The sequence below is a fragment of the Prionailurus viverrinus genome, chromosome C2, assembly GCF_022837055.1.
Source record: "Prionailurus viverrinus isolate Anna chromosome C2, UM_Priviv_1.0, whole genome shotgun sequence".
Taxonomy (NCBI): Eukaryota; Metazoa; Chordata; class Mammalia; order Carnivora; family Felidae; genus Prionailurus; species Prionailurus viverrinus.
In genome coordinates this window covers 105,139,764-105,160,812 of record NC_062569.1, presented here as the reverse complement: position 1 = coordinate 105,160,812, position 21,049 = coordinate 105,139,764, and the positions used below count along the sequence as shown (strand labels likewise).

The window sequence follows — 21,049 nt, the reverse complement described above, 5'->3', positions numbered from 1 at the left end:
TAAGGTCATACAGTGGGGAAGTCCTCTGTAAGAAAAGGAATACAAGTTATGAATTCAAAATTAGGCACAGTGTTTTGGATGGGGCTATGAAAGCAGAGGACCCTAGAGCTTAAGCTTCGTTGGCTTTAATAAAAACCTGACTCTGGGGAACAGATAAAACATAAATGAATATTGATTATCGGTTGGGCATTTTTTTAAAATTTTTTTTTAACGTTTATTCATTTTTGAGACAGAGAGACAGAGCATGAACAGGGGAGGGGCAGAGAGAGAGGGAGACACAGAATCTGAAACAGGCTCCAGGCTCTGAGCTGTCAGCACAGAGCCCGACGCGGGGCTTGAACTCACGGACCGTGAGATCATGACCTGAGCCGAAGTCTGTCGCTTAACTGACCAAGCCACCCAGGGGCCCCTCGGTTGGGCATTTTAAGGACATTTTTTATTCATGTTTTCACTTAATATTCATTAAAATAAAAACGCAACCTATTTTATCCCCACCTTATGGATGAAAAAAAAAAAGATTTAAAAGGTTAAATCATGCAGATATAAGGGGTTTTATAACTCAGATATTCTAATTCCAAAGCATTTGTTATTTCTCCTACCTGTCGAACTTTATTAAATAAACAAATCAGGGATTACGAGAGACATATAGGCTGTCAGTTAAGAGCATAAGCTCAGAAGCCAGACTGCTGGGGTTTAGTTTGGCTCTGCCATTGATTATGTGTGACCTCAGAAAACTTCCCTAACTTTTCCTTAACCTTCCTGTAGATGTCTGTAAAATGGGGAGAATAGAACCTACCTTCATAAGTTGTTATGAGGATTAAATAAATGATTACTATAAAGCATTTAGAATAGCTTCTGGCATATAATGACTGCTTTTTAACCACTGTGTACACTGTGCATTCAGATAAATCAAATTTTATTTGCTTTGTTAGCAGCCTTCTTGAGCTACAAAGACAAATAACAAGGAAAGGGGATTTTTTTTTCACTTACACATAAGTCATATTATGTATTTGGAATATATACTGAGAAATAGGTTACATATTATGTAATTAGTAATAATTGTACTTTCTGTTAAGAATTAATTTTTTTTTTTAAGTTTGGCGATGTTATTCTGTTTAACACACAAAGCTAGAAGAAATTTTGTTCTATATGTTTGGTTGGAAAATCTGGACGATTACAGGTTAAATGTTTTGGGGAAATGGCCAATTAATAGCACAGAGAGGTAGAATAGTTAAACAAAAAGAAAAATATACTTTTTCTTAGAGATAAAGTCTTACACACTCCCAGACTCTTTGTAAAATGGAGACAGTAGTATCAATCTGCATTAGTTATCTTATTGAAGTGTTAACAAACCGTCATGAAATGTAAAACAATAAACATTTATTATCTCACAGTTTCCATGGATCAGGAATTTGGGAGTAGCTTTCCCGTGTGACTCGGGCTACAGTCAAGATGTCGGCTTTGGCTGTGTTCACGCGAAGCCTTGATTGGGGCTGGAGTATCAGTGCAAGGTGGTTCCCTCACATACTTGGCAAGATGGTGGTTCATGGGGTTCCTGTCAGGTCATCCCTATTCAGTGTGGAAGGGGGCTACTAGGAGGGGCCATCGTGGAGACTGGCAGTCACCGTATGTTCTAAAATTACTTTAACATTTAAATGAGATCGTTCTAGGAAAGCCTTTGGAAACTAGTAGGAGCTACCTGTTTGATTAGTGTGTTTTTCAGCATTGGTCTGTCAGTAGAAATCAGTTTCTGGTTGTTTCCAAAATACAGAGGAAGATGTATGTGTCTCTGTGGAAAAGAGATGAACACTGCTAAGGAAAGTGTGGGTTGTTCTTGTAATTGATCGTTTGTTTAGAAGCTGTGCTGGTTTTTACTTCAGTATCAAGTGATGGTAGCAATTAGAATTTGAGACCAGAATATTGATAAATGCTATAAGCAACAATTCTGACCCACAGTGAACTCATTTAATTACTACCTGGCACATGATCATTGTGGAAGCACAATGTGTTTCAAGTCTGATACATTTTTTGTGTGTGATGGAGTGTCATTTAACTTCTCCTTTCTCCCGGGTTAAGCATGTTAAGCAGAAAAGAATTTTTTTTTTCTTTTCTAAGTAGATTGGATCTTAGTATTGCTAATGATAGAAGGATGGCTTATTTTGAAGAGGACACTTATTAAATTATTTAGAAAATGACACATTACAAGCATGTATAATAGTTATTTCCAGTTGTGAAAAAGAAAGCATGGAGAGAACTCTGTTTTTTCTTTAAATGGTAATATATAAATATTTGGCCACTGGAGGGCTCCATATTTTAAAAAATTATATGAAAGATATAAGTGCTCACTATAACAATTTTAAACAGTACTGAAAGATATAAAGGATTCCATATTATTTGGCAGAGATAATAAATCAAGTAGTTGCTGATTATAAATAGTTATGTGCATATATAAAGTGTAGGTGTTTGCTTCCTTTTCTTACATTGGAATGAAAATAAAACACATTACATAATTTCTTCATAAATAAAATATCTGACAACTCTGGTGTCAAAATACAAAACTAGTTATTTGAACGCCACTCAGTAAACAAAAGTTGAGAGATTAAATACTTTTTTTCTCATCTTTTTTCTACAGGTACTATTTTTATGTGAGGAAACTCCTTGTTTTAGGATTCATTGAGGTTATTTCTATTTAGTTTAATAAACTCTATAGTTATTTCAGTGAATACTGTGACATAATTAATAAAATTCACAGAACAACAGGAGACATTTTGAAATTGAGCCCAAAACAAAAGTAGATGTTGCATAAAACAGTTGGCAGTCACTGATTTTTATGCTTAATACTAGCATTTCTTTGGTCCAGATGTGTACTTTACATTGTTTTGCACTGAACTCTGAGCATCAGGGTTTGTTTTCCAGTTTTAAAGTAAAATGGAAACTTAAAAAAAAATTGAGAAATTAGAAACACTTATAACAGGTACCAGTACCTGAGGGAAGTTCTCCTTTTCTTTCGAAAAATTCTAGATAGGAAACTACTGTGTTCCTCAAAAACAGCAATTTTACTTCCTTGATCTTTCCCACTTGAAAGAAGTGTTTTGATTTCTTTATAATTCTGAAGTGTTTACTTTTTAAATGTTTGATCTGAGCTCAGGGAAGCCTGCAATTTCTAGAATAGTTCAGCATTTTTTTCCCCTGATAAGATGTAGGTCTCTTTGTACTGAGCTTGCAGAGCTGAGGCTGTGTGTTTTGGATGATCTGAGTAGTTAAATTCCCCAGTTAGTCAGTAGCCTTGTCCTTGGCATCTCCTCTTCACAAAGGAAGCAGTATTGCAAATTAATTGCTAATGACGAGGAAACAAACCAAAACCAAAATGAAAAAACAAACAAACATCTTTTATACCTGTTCATTTGAAAACTGTCCAGGGTCTAAGAATATATAAATCCCTACTGATTTCTACATATGAGGCCCAACTATTACTATAGGGAAAAAGATGCCAAAAACTCATGAAGGATGCAGTCTCCAGGTTAGTACTAATTATGCACACGATACTAAGTATCATTATGGAATGATTTTTTAAAATAAAATTAATTTATTAATTGTCAAGTGACAAACTGTGAAACTGTCAAATTTGGCAATTTCACCAGGGGTAATAACCTTCTCTCACTACCTACCTCTTCCTATTCTGCCCACCATCCATTCACACTGCTCCTTAGAATGTTAGACAAAAACCAATGTCCTCAACTTTGGGCTGTGAGCTGTTAGCTACATTTTTTCTTTCTTTTCTTTTCTTTTCTTTTCTTTTCTTTTCTTTTCTTTTCTTTTCTTTTTTCTTTCTCGAGAGGGAGAGAAAGCATGTGTGTGGGGGTAGGGCAAAGGGAGAGGGAGAGAGAGAATCCTAGAACAGGGGCTAGATCTCTACCTTGAGATCATGACCTGAGCTCAAATCAAGAGTTGGACGCTTAATCCAGTGAGCCACCCAGGCGCCCCTACATTTTTTGTTTCTACAGACATACTGCTTAGTGTCTAATGTGTTGTATCTATTTAAGTAGTAATCATAGCGCGTATCTGATTGTAGCCTGCTGGCATGTCGAAAAATTCTGCCCTTCTACTCTTGTAGCCACAGAATGCATCTTTGATAATAGCTATGTCGCAAAACATGTTTCTGGCTAAAAGGTATGGGAGAGGACATGGGACAGAGCATGACTGACACACACCACAGTATCTCCTTCGTTGCTGCCTCATGAATGTGAAAACAGCTCTCGTTGCTTGTGTTGAGAAACTTGGTTTCAATGCCTTTTTCACACAGATCCATTCATATTATTAATGGAATAAACTGGTGAGATGCCTGTCAGGGTAAAGGTGCAGTCTTGCTATAAAAGATAACAAGCCTAATTGGTCTGATTCATTATTACCTGTGACCATTTTAGCCCTGTGCTGTAACCACCAGAGCTCACAAGCACTGTCAGTTTTTAATGCTTAATTTATAGCACTCAGTCCTTAAAAAAATAAAAAATAAAACTGTTTTTTTAAAAAAAGAGCACCTGGCTGGCTTAGTTGGTAGAACATGCAACTTTTGATCTCAGGGTTGTGACTTTGAGCCCCACTGATGGGTGTAGATATTATTTAAAAAATTAAAAAATTAAAAAATTAGAAAGAATGTATATACATTACTCAGTCCTTGTATATATATGTATATATATGTGTGTGTGTGTGTATATATGTATATATGTGTGTATATATATGTATATATATACATGCACACACATATATATTTTTATGTTTATATTTTATTTATCCATAGTTCTCATACGTGGCTGCACCTTGGAATCACCTGGGAAGCATTTAGTCTTCTGAGATGCCTGATATGGACCCTACACACTATTCTCACTTAAGTGCTTTAGGATAGGAAGTGCCTGCGCATCTGCATTTTTAAAAGTCCTGTGTTTTTGCTTTGTTGTCTGGGTTGAGAGTGATTGATTCAAAAGGAAGCTGCATTGTAGAAGCTTTTTGAGGCCCCTACAAGTTCTGATTAGTTAAACAAATGCCTTAGAGGAAATACAGCTATTCTTTATATTTGAATGTACTCTCTCCCCACCACCCTACCCCTGAAGAAAAAAGCCAACCTGGTATAATTTTGGTTGTTGACAGTGCCTAAATTATTTTGAACTGAACCACTTAAATTTCTGGGGTGAGGAACTGGGAAAGTGAAGATCTAACTTCAGATAGGGTTGGCCCCATCCTGATGAGTTTGTCATTTCTCTCCCCTCACCAAAGCAGTCAGCACTATCCTTTCACTTTTAAACCAGTTCTAATAGAAAATAGGATAGGGGTGCCTGGCTGGGTCAGTTCTGTAGAGCATGCAACTCTTGATCTCCAGGTTGAGTTCAGACCCCACATTGGGGATTGAGATTACTTTAAAAAAAAAAAATATATATATATATATATACACACACACACACACACACACACACACACACACACATACATACACAACATATATTTATATTAATTGTTTACATATATATAAGTAATCCGGCTCAGGGAGCATAATTCAGTGAGTGAAATATGCTTCGATGTATAGAGATCTTTTGAAATATTGGGGATTGTAAACGTAAGGAAAAGTCATGGAAGAGCAGTATATGCTACAGGCAGGCCGTAGCCTGTTCCCATAGGGAGTGGGAGCTTCAGGATTAGCACATCCTGACAACAGGTCACACCAACTCCTGAAAATACTCCACAGTGGCAAAAGAAAGGCTTCTTCCCTTCCTCTTCTCTCAGTGCTGAGGCGAAGGAACTGTTGAGAGATCAGACTGTGAGGGTTCCCTGCGACTCCAGTCCTTGAGCTCCTGTTCTCCTCATTCTCAGACGACCTCTTTTGTTTAGACCATGGGTTTTAACCTGTGTGGATTTGGATGATTCACAAATCCTGCTGTCCACTCAGCTGTTTTCTGGTTCATTCCATGGTAACACTACATGTAAAAGAAAAGAGGACAAACTGGATCTCTGCCAACTAGAACAAAGTGTTTAGCTACCTTCTTACTCCTAACCACCTGGACATCCAGGCTTTTCCATGATAGTAGGGTATTACCAACTTGTCACTCTGCTCAGGACTAAGCCCTTGGGCTCAGTTTTGGGCTCATCTCCCTCCTCCCCCCATTTCACTCAGCACAACTGAATGTTGCCTAATCACATCTACCTCACAAAGTGCCCCAGGCCAGCAGTGCTGATAGTAAACCACTTAGATGAAAATAGTGAAGATACTTAGATGGAAAGAAGGAATGAGATGGTCACCACAGAATATCTGTGCAGTGGAAGACTTCAAATGAGTCTCCTGGCTTATGCTATCTAGAAGATTTTAAGCAAGCATTGCGTTTGCTACATAGTATTTAAATTTCATTCTCCCATGTTTGGACTAACACCATTCTCCTTGCTTAGAATTAGCTCAAAACAAAACAAAAAACCTAAAAAGAAAAAGCTAGTAATTTAAGGCAAGTTTAGGTGTTCTGTTTTGTTTTTAAATACAATGCCTTTATTAAAAATAAGGGTCTCTTGCATATAAATATTACCGTGCATGCATTTCTTTTGATATTTGTGCATTGTCCTGATGACATTTCAATCTCAAGTCAGTTTCCCTTAGCTACTAAAGACCCTTTTACTTCTCTCCAGTTGCCACTTGTCTCACCTGTACCTACAAAATAAAAACTTTACTTTTAACCATCATAAATAGCATTAGTAGTTATTCAAAATTTTATGTATTTAAAAACTTTAAAAATTATGTTTGCATATATCCTATTATTTTAAGAAAAATCATTTATGGGAAGAGATCCTTTGCTCAATTCCAAACTGAATCGAAAATGTCTTTTGGAATACTTAATTAGTTGCCTTCCATTAGCACTGGCAGTCAAGAGCCTGTCCCTTTTACAGATCCTAGTAGGAACCCTTCATGAAGTCTTAGAAATACTTTTCATTTATTTATTCGTCCTTTTCACTTTCTCGAAGCATCTAAGTCTACATACCTGTAATGTTTTTGAAGTTCATTTTTATTGAGGAAATACGATTTGAAAAGTTAGGGTTATGGGATTTTGTGTTTTTGCTCTTATGTTAGATATTTGGGATAACCTTCAGATAAGGGTTCACATAATAAAAATGTTCAGTTACAGAAAGAGCTCACCAGGTGGGTATTAAGTAGTTATCTGTACAATGGAATTCTAACTGAAAGGGAATGGCCTCTGGCGGGGAACAATGGCAAAATCCCTCAGGAAGTCAATTATAAGGTATGTTAATCCTACCAAAATATTAACCTCATGATCTTCAATCCCAGAGTGCCTTCTCCACCCTGCAAGTTCAGTTAAAAATATGCTGAAAGGCAAATTTCCTAAGATAATGAAATAAAAATGTGGACCTAAGTCTGTAAGATACAAATTAGAAAATAAGATCCCTAGCCAAACGTGAACATCTGACAAATCCTTTGCTTTCTTACAATTAGTAGCCTAGTCTTTTGGGATGTTAATAAAGTAATGATTAAAAACGTGCCTAGAGAAGCCTTGTGGTTGAATGATTTACCCATCTGATAATTTTTACTCTGGGAATTTTTTTTTTTTTCTTGTGAAGTTGATAAGTCTAACTAACTATTATCTTCTTAATATATAAAATAGGAAAAAAAAACTTGTTATATCAATTACTAGAATAATTTTTTTTGTAGATTTAAATGTCCATAAAGTGTTTTGGATTCCAAAGAACAGTTCTGTGAATATAGATAATACTGTTTTCTTTGAGTTTCTTTTATTAATCAGTTTCAATTCATTGTAACAATATGAACATAAGTTTAGGAGGTGGTAATTGAATTGTATTAATATTAAATCTTTGATTATATGAAAAGATCTATATTGTCTTTTAATTAGAAACTCACATATGATCAATTTCTAGTTGTTTAAACAGTTTGATTGCTACTAGCATTCATTGTGGTTTAAAGTGCAAATAACTAAACTTTCCTTTGATATGTTATTGTACTAGCACATTCGGTAGTTGGAGCAAGGGGATAGAGCTCTAGTTGCTGGGCACCATGACTGCGGAGCATAATGGATGTCAAGCCTCATGGCTTCCCGCTCTCATCTGCTTTGATTTCAGAAAGCTAGAGAATCTTGGAATGCTTGGATCTTAGACTAATGCATAGAGATCAGCCTCAGTGCCCTGTACAAATCCCCATACAAGAACTCCTACTAAAGTTTCTGCTTGAACATCTCCATAGATGGGACAATATCCAAGAAGAACTCACTTAATTTTTGGATCAATCTGAGGGTTGGAAAGTGTTTCCTCATACTGAACACCCCAAACTGCCTCTTGGAAACATCTTTTAATTGATTACAGTTTTAAACTCTGAAACCACCCCGTAAAATGATGCCTCTTCCTTATGAGACTCCAAAAGGATATGAAAACAGCACTTCTTTTCCAGAGTAACATTTTTATTTCCTTTAGCCATTCTGCCCCCAAACAGGGTTGCTTAGCCTCTGTCCATAATCTGGCAATGATCTGGTCCAGAATCTCTTTGAGTTCTTTCTGTCCTCACCTGAATACAGACAGCACTGGCTAGAGTGGCCTCCCAACCCTTCTTGCTGGATGCTGTAGTTCTTCTTGTTTTTTTCTTTTTCTTTTCTAAATGTTTATGTATTTTGAGAGAGAGAGAGAGAGAGAATGCATGCATGCGTGAGCAAGGGAGGGAGAGAGAGAATCCCAAGCAGGCTCCATGCTGTGAGCACGGAGCTTGATCCCATTAATCCTGAGATAATGACCTTGAGCCAAAATCAAGAGTTGGATTTGAGCCACCCAGGCGTCCTGAAGGTGTAGTTCTTCTAAGTCCAGTTTTGTTCTGAGTACTTCACACTGCCATCTTATATTGCAGTTGTCATTTTATATGCTTTTCAGTTCAGGCAGGCATCTTCTGTTCTCTGCTTTCAGACTTTTATTGGTGACAATTGATGCTATAAGTTTAGACTATAGGTTTTATTTTTTAGTGATATAAACAAAGATGACAATGCTTAGTTACAAATCTATGGGTGTGCTTTCATGTAACTTAGTACTTTTATTACTCCACATTTAGAGATTTTTAAAAAATATATTCTTGTAAATTTTTTTTATTTTTTTAATTTTTTAAAATTTACATCCAAATTAGTTAGCATATAGTGCAACAATGATTTCAGGAGTAGATTCCTTAGTGTCCCTTACCCATTTAGCCCATCCCCCCTCCCACACCCCCTGCAGTAACCCTTTGTTTGTTCGCCATATTTATGAGTCTCTTATGCTTTGTCCCCCTCCCTGTTTTTATATTCTTTTCTTTCCCTTCCCTTATGTTCATCTGTTTTGTCTCTTAAAGGTCCTCATATGAGTGAAGTCGTGTGATTTTTGTTTTTCTCTGACTAATTTCACTTAGCATAATACCCTCCAGTTCCATCCACGTAGTTGCAAATGGCAAGAGTTCATTCTTTCTGATTGCCAAGTAATACTCCATTGTATATATTTACCACATCTTCTTTATCCATTCATCCATCGATGGACATTTGGGCTCTTTTCATCTTTGGCTATTGTTGATAGTCTGCTATAAACATGGGGGTGCTTGTGTCCCTTCAAAGCAGCACACCTGTATCCCTTGGATAAATGCCTAGAAGTGCAATTGCTGGGTCGTAGGGTAGTTCTATTTTTAGTTTTTTGAGGAACCTCCATACTCTTTTCCAGAGTGGCAGCACCAGCTTGCATTGCCACTAACAATGCAAAAGAGATCCTCTTTCTCCACATCCTGGCCAATATCTGTTGTTGCCTGAGTTGTTAATGTTAACCATTCTGACAGGTGTCAGGTGGTATCTCATTGTAGTTTTGATTTGTATTTCCCTGATGATGAGTGATGTTGAGGATTTTTTTCATGTGTCAGTTGGCCATCTGGATGTCTTCTTTGGAGAAGTGTCTATTCATGTCTTTTTCCCGTTTCTTCACTGGATTCTTTGTTTTTTGGGTGTTGAGTTTGATAAGTTCTTTATAGATTTTGGATACTAACCCTTTATCTGGTATGTCATTTGCAAATATCTTCTCCCACTCTGTCAGTTGCCTTTTAGTTTTGCTTATTGTTTCCTTCTCTGTGCAGAAGCCTTTTATTTTGATGAGGTCCCAGTAGTTCATTTTTGCTTTTGTTTCCCTTGCCTCCAGAGACGTGTTGAGTAAGAAGTTGGTGCGGCCAAGATCAAAGAGGTTTTTGCCTGCTTTCTCTTCAAGGATTTTGATGGCTCCCTGTCTTACATTTAGGTCTTTCATCCATTTTGAGTTTATTTTTGTGTGTGGTGTAAGAAAGTGTTCCAGGTTCATTCTTCTGCATGTCGCTTTCCAGTTTTCCCAGCACTGCTTACTGAAGAGACATTGGATATTCTTTCGTGCTTTGTCAAAGATTAGTCGGCCATACATTTGTGGGTCCATTTCTGGGTTAGAGATTTTTTTTTCACTTAATATCTATTAGCATTGCAAATTATACTCCTCAATTTATATTGTAAATACTCTCACTCATTCATGTAAGAGCAGGTTTTGATGTAGAGGATGGTAGAGTGAAACTTGCTGGTACCTGTGATGAGGTGAAGACTCTTTGGGAGAAAGTAGATTTGTAAAGAAAGTTTCAAGACCCCAAACCTCAGCGTTAATGTTGCTTAGGATCAATTCTATAGTACTTTTCTTCTAATTTCACATCATCGCGTCACACATAAGCAAACAGTTGTATGTTTGTTGAGACTCTTTGCTGGGTAGTTGAGGGTGCATAGGACAGAAACTATAGTGCTTTCTTGGAACCTTACAGTGAAATTTACGATGAAATTTAGATGGTTATAGCTGCTTTGTAGTCTTCCTGAAACAAAAGTCATATGGTATGTTGGGTATTGTCAGATTTACATTAGCCTTATCATTTCCATCTCTCTTCCTGCTCTAATTCCCACCATCCTCTTTACTAAGAGTTAGGAGACCCCAGTTCAAGGTGGTGGTGAAGGTAAAGTGGGCAGAGAGTTGATGAATCTTCAACTCCATTTTGCTCTGGAGAAAGAAACATAGCTCAGAAAATAAGTGCAGTTGTTATTTAAGTTCTCATATTGGAACTTTAAAATTTCCCTTGTAATAGCATCTGTCCTCTCCTCTACCTTTGTATATCTAATGTACCATTCTCTGTGTAAAATTACCACACATTCAAAATACTCAGTAAGCATATTAAAATGGTAGCTTTGGAGGGGGGGAAGGGCACTGGGAGTGGAGTATGTAATAAAAGGAACCTAATTCGTTAATTAAAATTATCTTGTTGGCAATAGTATTTAACTGTGTTGCAGATATTACTATAAACAAATAGACTTGGTTTCTAGTCTATTCTTTTTTTTTTTTTTTTAATTTTTTTTTTTCAACGTTTATTTATTTTTGGGACAGAGAGAGATAGAGCATGAACGGGGGAGGGGCAGAGAGAGAGGGAGACAGAGAATCTGAAACAGGCTCCAGGCTCTGAGCCATCAGCCCAGAGCCTGACGCGGGGCTCAAACTCACGGACCGTGAGATCGTGACCTGGCTGAAGTCGGACGCTTAACCGACTGCGCCACCCAGGCGCCCCGGTTTCTAGTCTATTCAAGTCGGTATCCTAGACTATATCCTAAAGTTTTCTCAAAATTCATTATACAGAACTCTTGATGCCTACTAGATTCCTTGAAGACTATGAACTACCTGCCCGAATGAGAATCCACAATGTATTACTAGTCTTCCTGTTACTGTTCACCCCCAAGTAGAATAATTGATGTTGAGTTTTAACTGTGTTGTTGACACAGGTTTTGACATTTTCAAAAAATGTAAAAATATTGTTGAAATAGCTGGTGTTTAGAAGTATATCCTAGGTCTGAATTTGCATTTAAATTGTATTGCTTTCTTTGTATCTATCTTATCTCCAAAGTAAGAAACAAGTATTTGTGTTGTTGCTTTTAAATTATAGCAAGCACTGTCTGGAATCTGAGTAACTATAGAACTCAGCACTTTGAAGTTGAGACTTTTGGTTGTGTGTGTATGTTCATAGGTAAACACACCACATATATTTTCAACTTTTTTTCCTTTTTTTTTTTTTAAGTTTATTAATTTTGAGAGAGAGAGAAAGAGAGGGAGGGAGAAAAAGAATGCGATGCAGGGTCTGCACTGTCAGCATGTAGCCTGAAGTGGGCTCGAACCTATGAACTGTGAGATCATGACCTGAACAGAAACCAAGAGTCAGATGCTTAACCCACTGAGCCACCCAGTTGCTCCCATTATGTTCAATTTCTATGAAAGAGGCCTGGGTCAAATAAGCTGATATGAGAGATTTTGTGAAGGAAATAATATGATACCCAAATCTTTGGATCTTTATTGACTATGACTATAAACACAAGTCAAGTTACAAAGAAGATTCCCTTTAAAGCATTATGTTCACAACAGTTTTGGTGTCATATTTTAATTCTTCAAAAATTGATTACTTTTTTTTTCCAGAAACATGTATGGTAACTATGACAAAGCAAAACACTGTATTCCCAACTATTCCAAGTTATGTTTTTACCCCTTCCTCCTAAATCTGAGAAAATAATATCTTCAGGCATGGAAAATGAATTATGTGCCACTATCTACTTAAGTATAAAGCACACATAACAAATTTCAAGACATTAGAAATGTCCTTAGAATTGGTTTTAGATGTCAGATTAACATTAGCCACTTTTTCAGTGTTTTTGTTGAAACCTGAAGCTTGTCTTATAGGAAACAGAAATTGAAACAGAAATTGGTGTTGTAGGAGTACAGATTGAAATTTAAATATCTCAAACTATTATATTTGAATGGCATTATGTGCCAAGAAATTGGAATTAATTTGTTGAAATTAGGATTTGAACTAAAGTAAAATAAATCCATGCTCCCTTTCATTTCTTTTCAGGAGGTAAGTATGTGGTCCAATCCTTTTATGTTCTTTTTCTCTTATTGCAACAAAAATGTAAACCATTCTACTTTCTTTTCTCCTTTCACTTCAGGTGCTAGTAATAATAGAGTGTAACACATCTGTTATTTTGTGTGTTGTGCCCTGATGCAGGTTTCATACCCAGTTTTCACCCAACCATACTGTCCAAGAAGATAGAATAAGCTGATTAGTGAGCCTGGGTAGTATTTCTGTTCTGAAACTTAGGTGGAATTAGATCAGTCCCACACAGTGTACATGGTCCGTGAGTAAGGAGGAGTATTTTCCCAAAATCAGAGTGCTTTTATCAGATAATGGGAGATACATGTATACTGGTCAGGCAAAAACATTTGTGTCTCTCATAATCTACATAAGAAAAGCCAGTATAGAAAAATGCACTTTTGTGGCTGATTATTTTCTTATTTAAAAAATGCTCTACAGGGGGCACGAGGGTGGCTCAGTCAGTTAAGCATCTGACTTTGGCTCAGGTCATGATCTAGTTTGTGAGTTCAAGCCCTGCGTTGGGCTCTGTGCTGACAGCTCAGAGCCTGGAGCCTGCTTTGGATTCTGTGTCTTCCTCTCTCTCTGCCCCTCCCTGCTCACGCTTGCTCTCTCTCTCAAAAATAAATAAACATTAAAAAATGCTCTACAGTGCATTTCCTTTGTAGCTTGAAAGGCTACACAATCTGATTTTTGTTAATTATAAAAAAGTTAAAATTTCAGAATATTTACTAGCAGTTTTGTAAAGCATAGCTATTACAGATGTCTCTTGGGCTGCTTCAGGATAGCCTTTTACTATTCACTTGGTATTCCCTGTAATTGGTGGCCCCTGGGGTTGTAGAACACTGAGCTCTGAAGGGTTGCTATACTAGAATTAGTAACAAAAGGTGGCTTTGTGTCTACCAGTGGGAATATTTGGAGACTATTTTCTTTGTGTTTTTTTTAATTGGCTTAATTTGAACCAAATATTATATATTACTATTTTATTTTATTTAAGATTTTATTTTTGAGTAATCTCTACACCCAACATGGGGCTTGAACTCACAACCCCAAGATCAAGAGTCGCATGCTCCTCTGACTGAGCCAGCCAGGCACTCCTATATTTCTTTAAATATTGACTGCCATAGGAGCAGTAGCAACTAATGCAGAGGCATTTGTTTAAGGATTAGTGACCAGTGGAGTATTTGTACTATATAGCGGCTGTTGTAGGGCATGTGCTTAGTTTTAATGGAGGACATAGTTGGTACTGGGTGTTTCTAGTAGGAGTGAGCATATTTAAAGGAGAATTGCTCTTTATATATTCTCAACTGTCATTACCTTGGCATTTTTAGTCCATATTTAATTTTAATATTGTTAGAACGAAATACACTGACATTCACTTTTTTTTTAAGTTTAATAAACTTTTTTTTTAGGGCAGGTTTAGGTTCAAAGCAAAGCTGAGTGGAAAGTACAGAGTTCCTCTAGACTCCCTTCCTCCATGCATGTAAACCAACTTTAACGCTTTACTCCAACGTATTTTTATAAAAATATTTAAAAAGACAAATATTTTAAATGCTCATTTCTACAACTAAAACAGTGTTGTTCTCTGTCTTCAAACTGGGAGGGGGAATGTGTTCTAGAGCCAAGAAGCAGTCTCTGACCCTCTAACCTTGCGAGTGAGAAGTTAGGCCATGTTTTATGATCCTTTTCCAGTTGAATGTTGCTTCTCTGAAGACTACAGGGAGAATAAGGATCTAATGTAACTTGATCTGGAGCATCCTGTTGTTCTGTGAATGGCAAACTGGAGCCCTGGGTTCTGGCCTAGCTCTGACTCTAGCTTGTTGTGGTCAGAGGGGTTGAATGCAGGAGACTCCAGCTCTCATCTGCCTCCAGCATTTTGTGATTCCATGATTTATTGGAATCTCTAGTGGGGAGGACATCAAATCCTGCAGGTTAGCAGCATGGAATCATGGGAAAAGCACTGTGGTGACCTGAGGTATTTATTGGTCACAAACCAGCTGAATGCCTTTTGTCCCATCACTTTACCTTTTTGGGTCTGCCCTAGTTTCAGCTGTGGAAATGTGATTGGACTTCTCTGTGTCCCTCTAAGAAAACTTTCTTGGATCTTTCTGATAACACAGTAATCACTGTGTGGTATTGTTTGTCCCAGGAACAACTGTTGGGTGAATAAATAACTTCAAAATGGAGTGTATTGGCACTGACTGTGGATCACTTTTGAGCAGATTCTTTCTGTCTTCATATCAGGAATATTCTTTCAATTAACATATTTGAAGCAAGAGTCTCTCTGCAGCTAAGCTTTTACTAGATATACATTAGGTACTTGAAAAGGACAGGGATTATTTCCTGAATAGTAGTTTCTCTTAAACAAAAAAAACCCCACAATGTAAAATATCAATAGAAATGTACTTTTTCATAACATCACACGATTTTAAATTGTTTTTATGATTTCTTTAAATTGTGCTATTTAATTAATTAGTTAATTAAGGGAAAAAAGGGAAAGGCTAGTGCCCTTTACTTCTCAGAACAGAATATTTTCCATTTAACATTTATGTAAATTGCAAATGACTGACTTCCTAAAACTGAATGACTTTGGACTAAATTGTTTAAGTAAATGTGACTTTCTGTATATTGCGAATTACTACTGAAGTGAAAGCAGGTTTAAAGGAACCCTTTCTTACCTCAAAGGACAAGGTGGTTCTAAGGCTTCTCAAGTGGGTTTTATTCACAGAACGCCTCCCTAAAGGTTCAGGCTAATTCCTGAAGTGTGTAGGGCAGGGTTTATTTGGTCTAACCTACCTAAAGTATGGCAGGTTATCCCACAGGGCTGGGATTATCCTAACCTTATATTTTCCAGCTCGGTGCTCAGTGGCTTGATAGAGCTAATGAATCTTCCCAAAGTACCTGGGGTTTCCCTGTTGGTATTCCTGATGTAGCTGCTAGCAAGCGTGTTTTTATACTCTTCCTGGAAGTGAAACTCCTTCTGCCTTAAATGTGCAATTTCCCCTGCCTGAGAAGGTCAAAGGCACATTTATGTAGTTCACAAGAGTATAAAAGAGGCATTCACTGCTTCCCTGCCAAGCCATCTGACGGGACTAATGCCTACTCATTTTCCACCTCTACTTATGGAAACTGCAGAAATTCATGGTTCCACCATGGTCTTTGAAACAACATTCTTATGGCAAATGAGCATTATAATGAAATACCCATATTATCAAATCAGCAAATGTACCTCGAAATTGGTAGGAGTAAAAAGTGGCTTCTCAGACTGTCAGAGTTAAAAGTATGTTAAAACCACCTAAATTAAAACAGAATCTACAGTGAAATCCCACTGGAAAAACTGGCAATTTACTAGCATCCAAATGCTGAGAATATTCAAGGCAAATTTCAGTGTGTTCACAATGTAACTTATTAAATGCTTTTCTGTCATTTAGTTTTAACTCCAGTGAGATTACGGACATTTATTGAACATTTACTGTATGCCAAGCCCTGAGTATCTGTATCTTCTAATAATTTAAGGCAACCTTTAGAAGTGGAGGGATTGTTATCTTCATTTTGAAGGTGAGGAATGGAGGCTCAGAGAGCCCCAGGAATCGACCTACAATTGCAGGGTGGTAAATGGTAGATGCAGGGTTTGGCCCTAACTAAGGCCAGTGTGCTTTGCAGAACACCATGCTGGTAACTGTACTCTATTCTTTGAGACGATGGAGAGGGAAAAAAAAAAAAGCAAATTGCATTACTTTCTCATCAGCCCACGTTTCATGTTCCACTTTCTGATATGAACCCTGCACTTCAGCTAGATCTGCTTCCTGTCCCTTCCAGCATGCTTCTTCCCAGTACTGAACTTTGGCTCATCCCGTGCCTGTAACACACCCCTCATCTGCTGTCTCCCCATATCCCAAATTGCCACGCTTCAGCTTCAGGTGCCAGCTTTAGTCACTTCCCGCGTAGATTCCCTTGTGCATCCTAACTGGTTTGAATTCTTTGTTTACCATTTTGGCATGCATTTTTCTCTACTATTATTTAACATTGTGTGTATGTGTGTGTGCGTGCGTGCGTGTGTGCGTGTGAGAGAGAGAGAGAAAGAGAGAGACGGGAGAGAGAGAGAGAGAGACGGGAGAGAGAGAGAGAGAGACGGGAGAGAGAGAGAGAGAGAGAGAGAGAGAGAGAGATTACCCGACTAGATCATCAGTTTCTAAAAACCAGCAACTAACACACTACTATTTGCAGTGTTAATACGTGGTAAGTTATTAATAATTTCTCAAACTATAAAAGGTTATATCATTTGTATCTGTGTGCTGTTGGCATATAGATAGATGGTAGGTAGTTTTTAAAGCATAATTTTATAATTGGTCAGTATTGAGTCCTGAAAAGGAGAGGATTTCCAAACCTTTCATCTTTTTTTTTTTAAAGTTTATTTATTTATTTTGAGAGAAAGACAGAGCACAAGTAGGGGAGGGGCAGAAAGAGAGGGAGAGAGAGAATCCCAAGCAGGCCCTGTACTGTCAGTGTCGAGCCCAACATAGGGTTCTACCTCACAAACAGTGAGATCATGACCTGAACTGAAATCAGGAATGGGAAGCTTAACTGACTGAACCGGCCACCCATGTGTCCTCCAAATATTTCATCTTGCTATCATAAGAGGTCCATGTCAAACAATGATTGCTAGAATTTTTTGTCTCTGCCTGCTAGTGTTTTCTAACAGCTTACTGGGAATTCCAAACAGATGGACAAATCTGTAATGACTTAGATATCTAGAGAACTCTTGTTTTGCCTGTATTACTATACTATATGTAAAGTTCCTTACCCTAAAGGCCCTGGGTCATGAGGAAATGCAAGGGCCTACGTGGGAAGATGACAGAGAGGTACTTCAAATTTGCATTTTCTCTTAAGAGATTTCCATTTTCAGTATAGCTGACAGTTGTAATTTGTTAAAGATTGGTGCCTGGCCAAAAATGCCTGTGAAATAGCTGTGGTTTAAGCTTCAAGTATAAAGATTTTAACGAAAGTGTTGGCAATATATTGTATGAATAAAGACAGCACTTGTTAAAAAGCATATATATGTGTGTATGTGTAGATTTGTATGTATGTATGTGTGTGTGTGTGTGTAAGTATATATCTGCAGTTATCTTTGTCTATATGAAGATATTTTATTTCAGGAAGTGATTTAACTGGAGGTCAGACTATCAGCTTATTATTTCTAGGAAAAGCATCCTTTGGCCTATGGGTGAACCACAGTGACCTAAAGCATGGAATTCATTGCCCCCAATTGCAAAACAGCTGATGTGCATTTTCAGTACTGTACTATTGAATAATGTGTGTGATGCCACTATTGAGGAGATTGGGTGAAGACCTTAGGCACACACAGGACAGGGAAGGCTTTTGTTAAATCAGTGAGAATCTTTTATTTATTTATTTTTAAATTTTTTTTAAATGTTTATTCCTTTAGAGAGAGAGAGAGAGAGAGAGAGAGAGAGATCATGAGTGGGGAAGGGGCAGAGAGAGAGGGAGACACAGATTCTGAAGCAGGCTCCAGGCTCTGAGCTGTGAGCACAGAGCCTGATGTGGGGCTCAAACCCACCAATTTCGAGGTCATGACCTGAGCAGAAGCCAGATGCTTAACCAACTGAGCCACTCAGGCACCCCAGTGAGAATCTTTTAGACTACAAATAATGATATATTACACAGAAGTAATAGCTTGGAGTTTGTATTTAAGTTTTATTTGTAAGCATGTAGTATATAAAAGAGTGAATTGAGGAAAATATAAGAATTGTACTCATGTAAAGAAGTAGTTTTAAGACAGAAAAAATCTTTTAAGAAAACCTACATCATAACCTATGGGGAGTGGAATACATGTTGCTGGGGAAATGGAGGAAACCAGTGAAAGATTTAGCAAAAGAGTGAGTATTAAGACTATTTTTTGTGACTTGGACTTGTTTTGGCTTTCAGAGGTCATGCTGACTCTCAGATTAGAAATGCAGTCTCAAAGCATAAACATTGGAAGTAATAATTTTCAAAGGTGCTTTCTTGGGTTCTCCATTTTGTTTTCTTCAGGTGTAAAACCAAGAGTATTCTATTTTTCAGGAGAATGAGGAAAAATCTATTTCCTTTTCAATTAGTTTGGCTATTTTTGTTGTTGTTGTTTATGGTACCGTAAATGGAGAGACATCTGTACCATGCATTGTATCATGACTAACAAATTTTTTTTTCATTTGAATGTAATTGTTCTTTAGCAAATAATTGCAGTCCAGAATGACTTTTATTGAGCTTGATTGAATTAAGGTTATGTATGAAAATGAGTTAGTTAAAGCTTAATCTATTATCCAGAGAATTGATGAAAACATCAGAAAAGCAGTCATTCGTGGGGATTAAATATTCTTCCATATAAGTGGGCAACATGGTTGCCTTGGAGTCTCTTCTGAACTGACGGGCTAGTAATGACATCAGGGTGCAAAACACCCAGTGTTGGCATAGAAGGGGATTTTACCATGATGTGCCTTTGAATGTTATACTGTACATTAACACTAATTGGGAGTCTGTCTCATTGTAAGAAGTGGCACCTCACCTTATTTTAGTATAATAAGCTTTTCAAAACATAGCACCCCAAGGGGCAGTGTGTAAGCCGTGCCAGAAAGCCAGTTGCTTTGGGATCTTTCAGTGATTGCTGAGGCCCATTCTTTAAGATAGGTTTTTCAGATGCCAAGTCAGATGCCCAATTTGCAGTAAGAGGTAAATAATAGATATTTAATAGATAGTTCTCCCACCTGCCATGAAGTTTCTCAGAGGGAATCCTGAGCTGTGCCTGATCAGTCCTGCTAGGTATGCATCCCCTGGGGGTGGCGGGGTCACTGGTAGGAAACAGGTCTTGAAAAGGAGAAGAGAACAGATTCTTAACGAGGCAGTGTGAGCTAAGGATGAGAGTGAGGGTTGAGAAGAAGCCAAAGTGGAACTCAGAAAACACAGGCATGAGCTGGCTGAGGTGAAAATCTGCCCTGGCTGTGGAAGAAGGGCACCTTCAAGCCCCCAATCTGCAGGGTTGTGTTCGCACCTTGGGCATTTCTCCCTGCTCGCCCCCCTCTGTCCTCTGACACCTCACACAGCCACCCATTTCCATCACATGATAACACTTTGTGAAGTATTTGTAACTTTACATGCAGAGCAGCTTATGCTGAAACTGCTTTTTCTGAAGCTACTCATGTGGGCATTTGTAAGAACCAGATAAAATCTGGAGTCTCTAAGGTTGGCTATCAGAGAACTCAAAGGGAGTCTGTCTCAGGCAGAAGCTTCAGCCTTGAAATTGACCTCTACTTCGTGGCTGATTCCCTGGCTTCTCTCTCCCAGTCAGTTAAGTCCAACAACATTTCTCTGTTACCCTAAGAGTTTTAAAACCCCTACTGGCCACAGCATAGTCCGCCTCCTTACTGTCCCTCCCCACTTATCCACAGATAGTTGCATCACAGTTGGTAAATTATGGAATAATCATCAAAATAAGGTGTAACTAGAGTCCATTTTTTGATATGTATATGTGTATTTGATTATATGAACAAACACATCGACAAGGGTACCCAAAGATTAGGGAAAGTTTATTTTTTGGCTCCTAAAAGAAGTTATGTGTATAGGATATATTAACATTTTATTTCTCACATAGCATGTGCCCACTTCTTAAACCAAAAAGAACACAAATCTTTAAACCAAAATAAGAATTAAATCCACACTGTTAATTAATGTTGGACCCTCCTTTCCCATTTTTGGCAGTATAATTTTTTTTTTCATTTATACCAATTTATTTACCTAACAGTTTTTTATAATTATTTATTAATGATTTTTACCTATTTTTACAGTGTTTTTCTTTTCTTTCTTTTTTTTAACAGTGTTTATTTTAATGTTTCTTTTCTATATTGACTTTTGGGTTTATATGAAAAAAATTAGGTGATTAAATATATGAGATAATGAATTTTTTTAAATAGTATTTTAAAAAATGTCAGTTGTCTATTTTATGATAGCTAATAATAGACTCTACACCACTACTTGGTTTTTGGAATTGTACACTTAGTAAAAACACAGTCATTTAATTTGAAAGTATTCATATGG

The 21,049-nt window shown here is 37.4% G+C and overlaps 1 protein-coding gene across 8 annotated transcripts in view; it reads left to right on the top strand.

Annotated features, from left to right (window-relative positions):
• BBX (BBX high mobility group box domain containing) overlaps positions 1 to 21,049 on the top strand; it is a 286,902-nt gene that overhangs the window by 91,009 nt on the left and 174,844 nt on the right. The gene's annotated exons all lie outside the window — the stretch shown is intronic.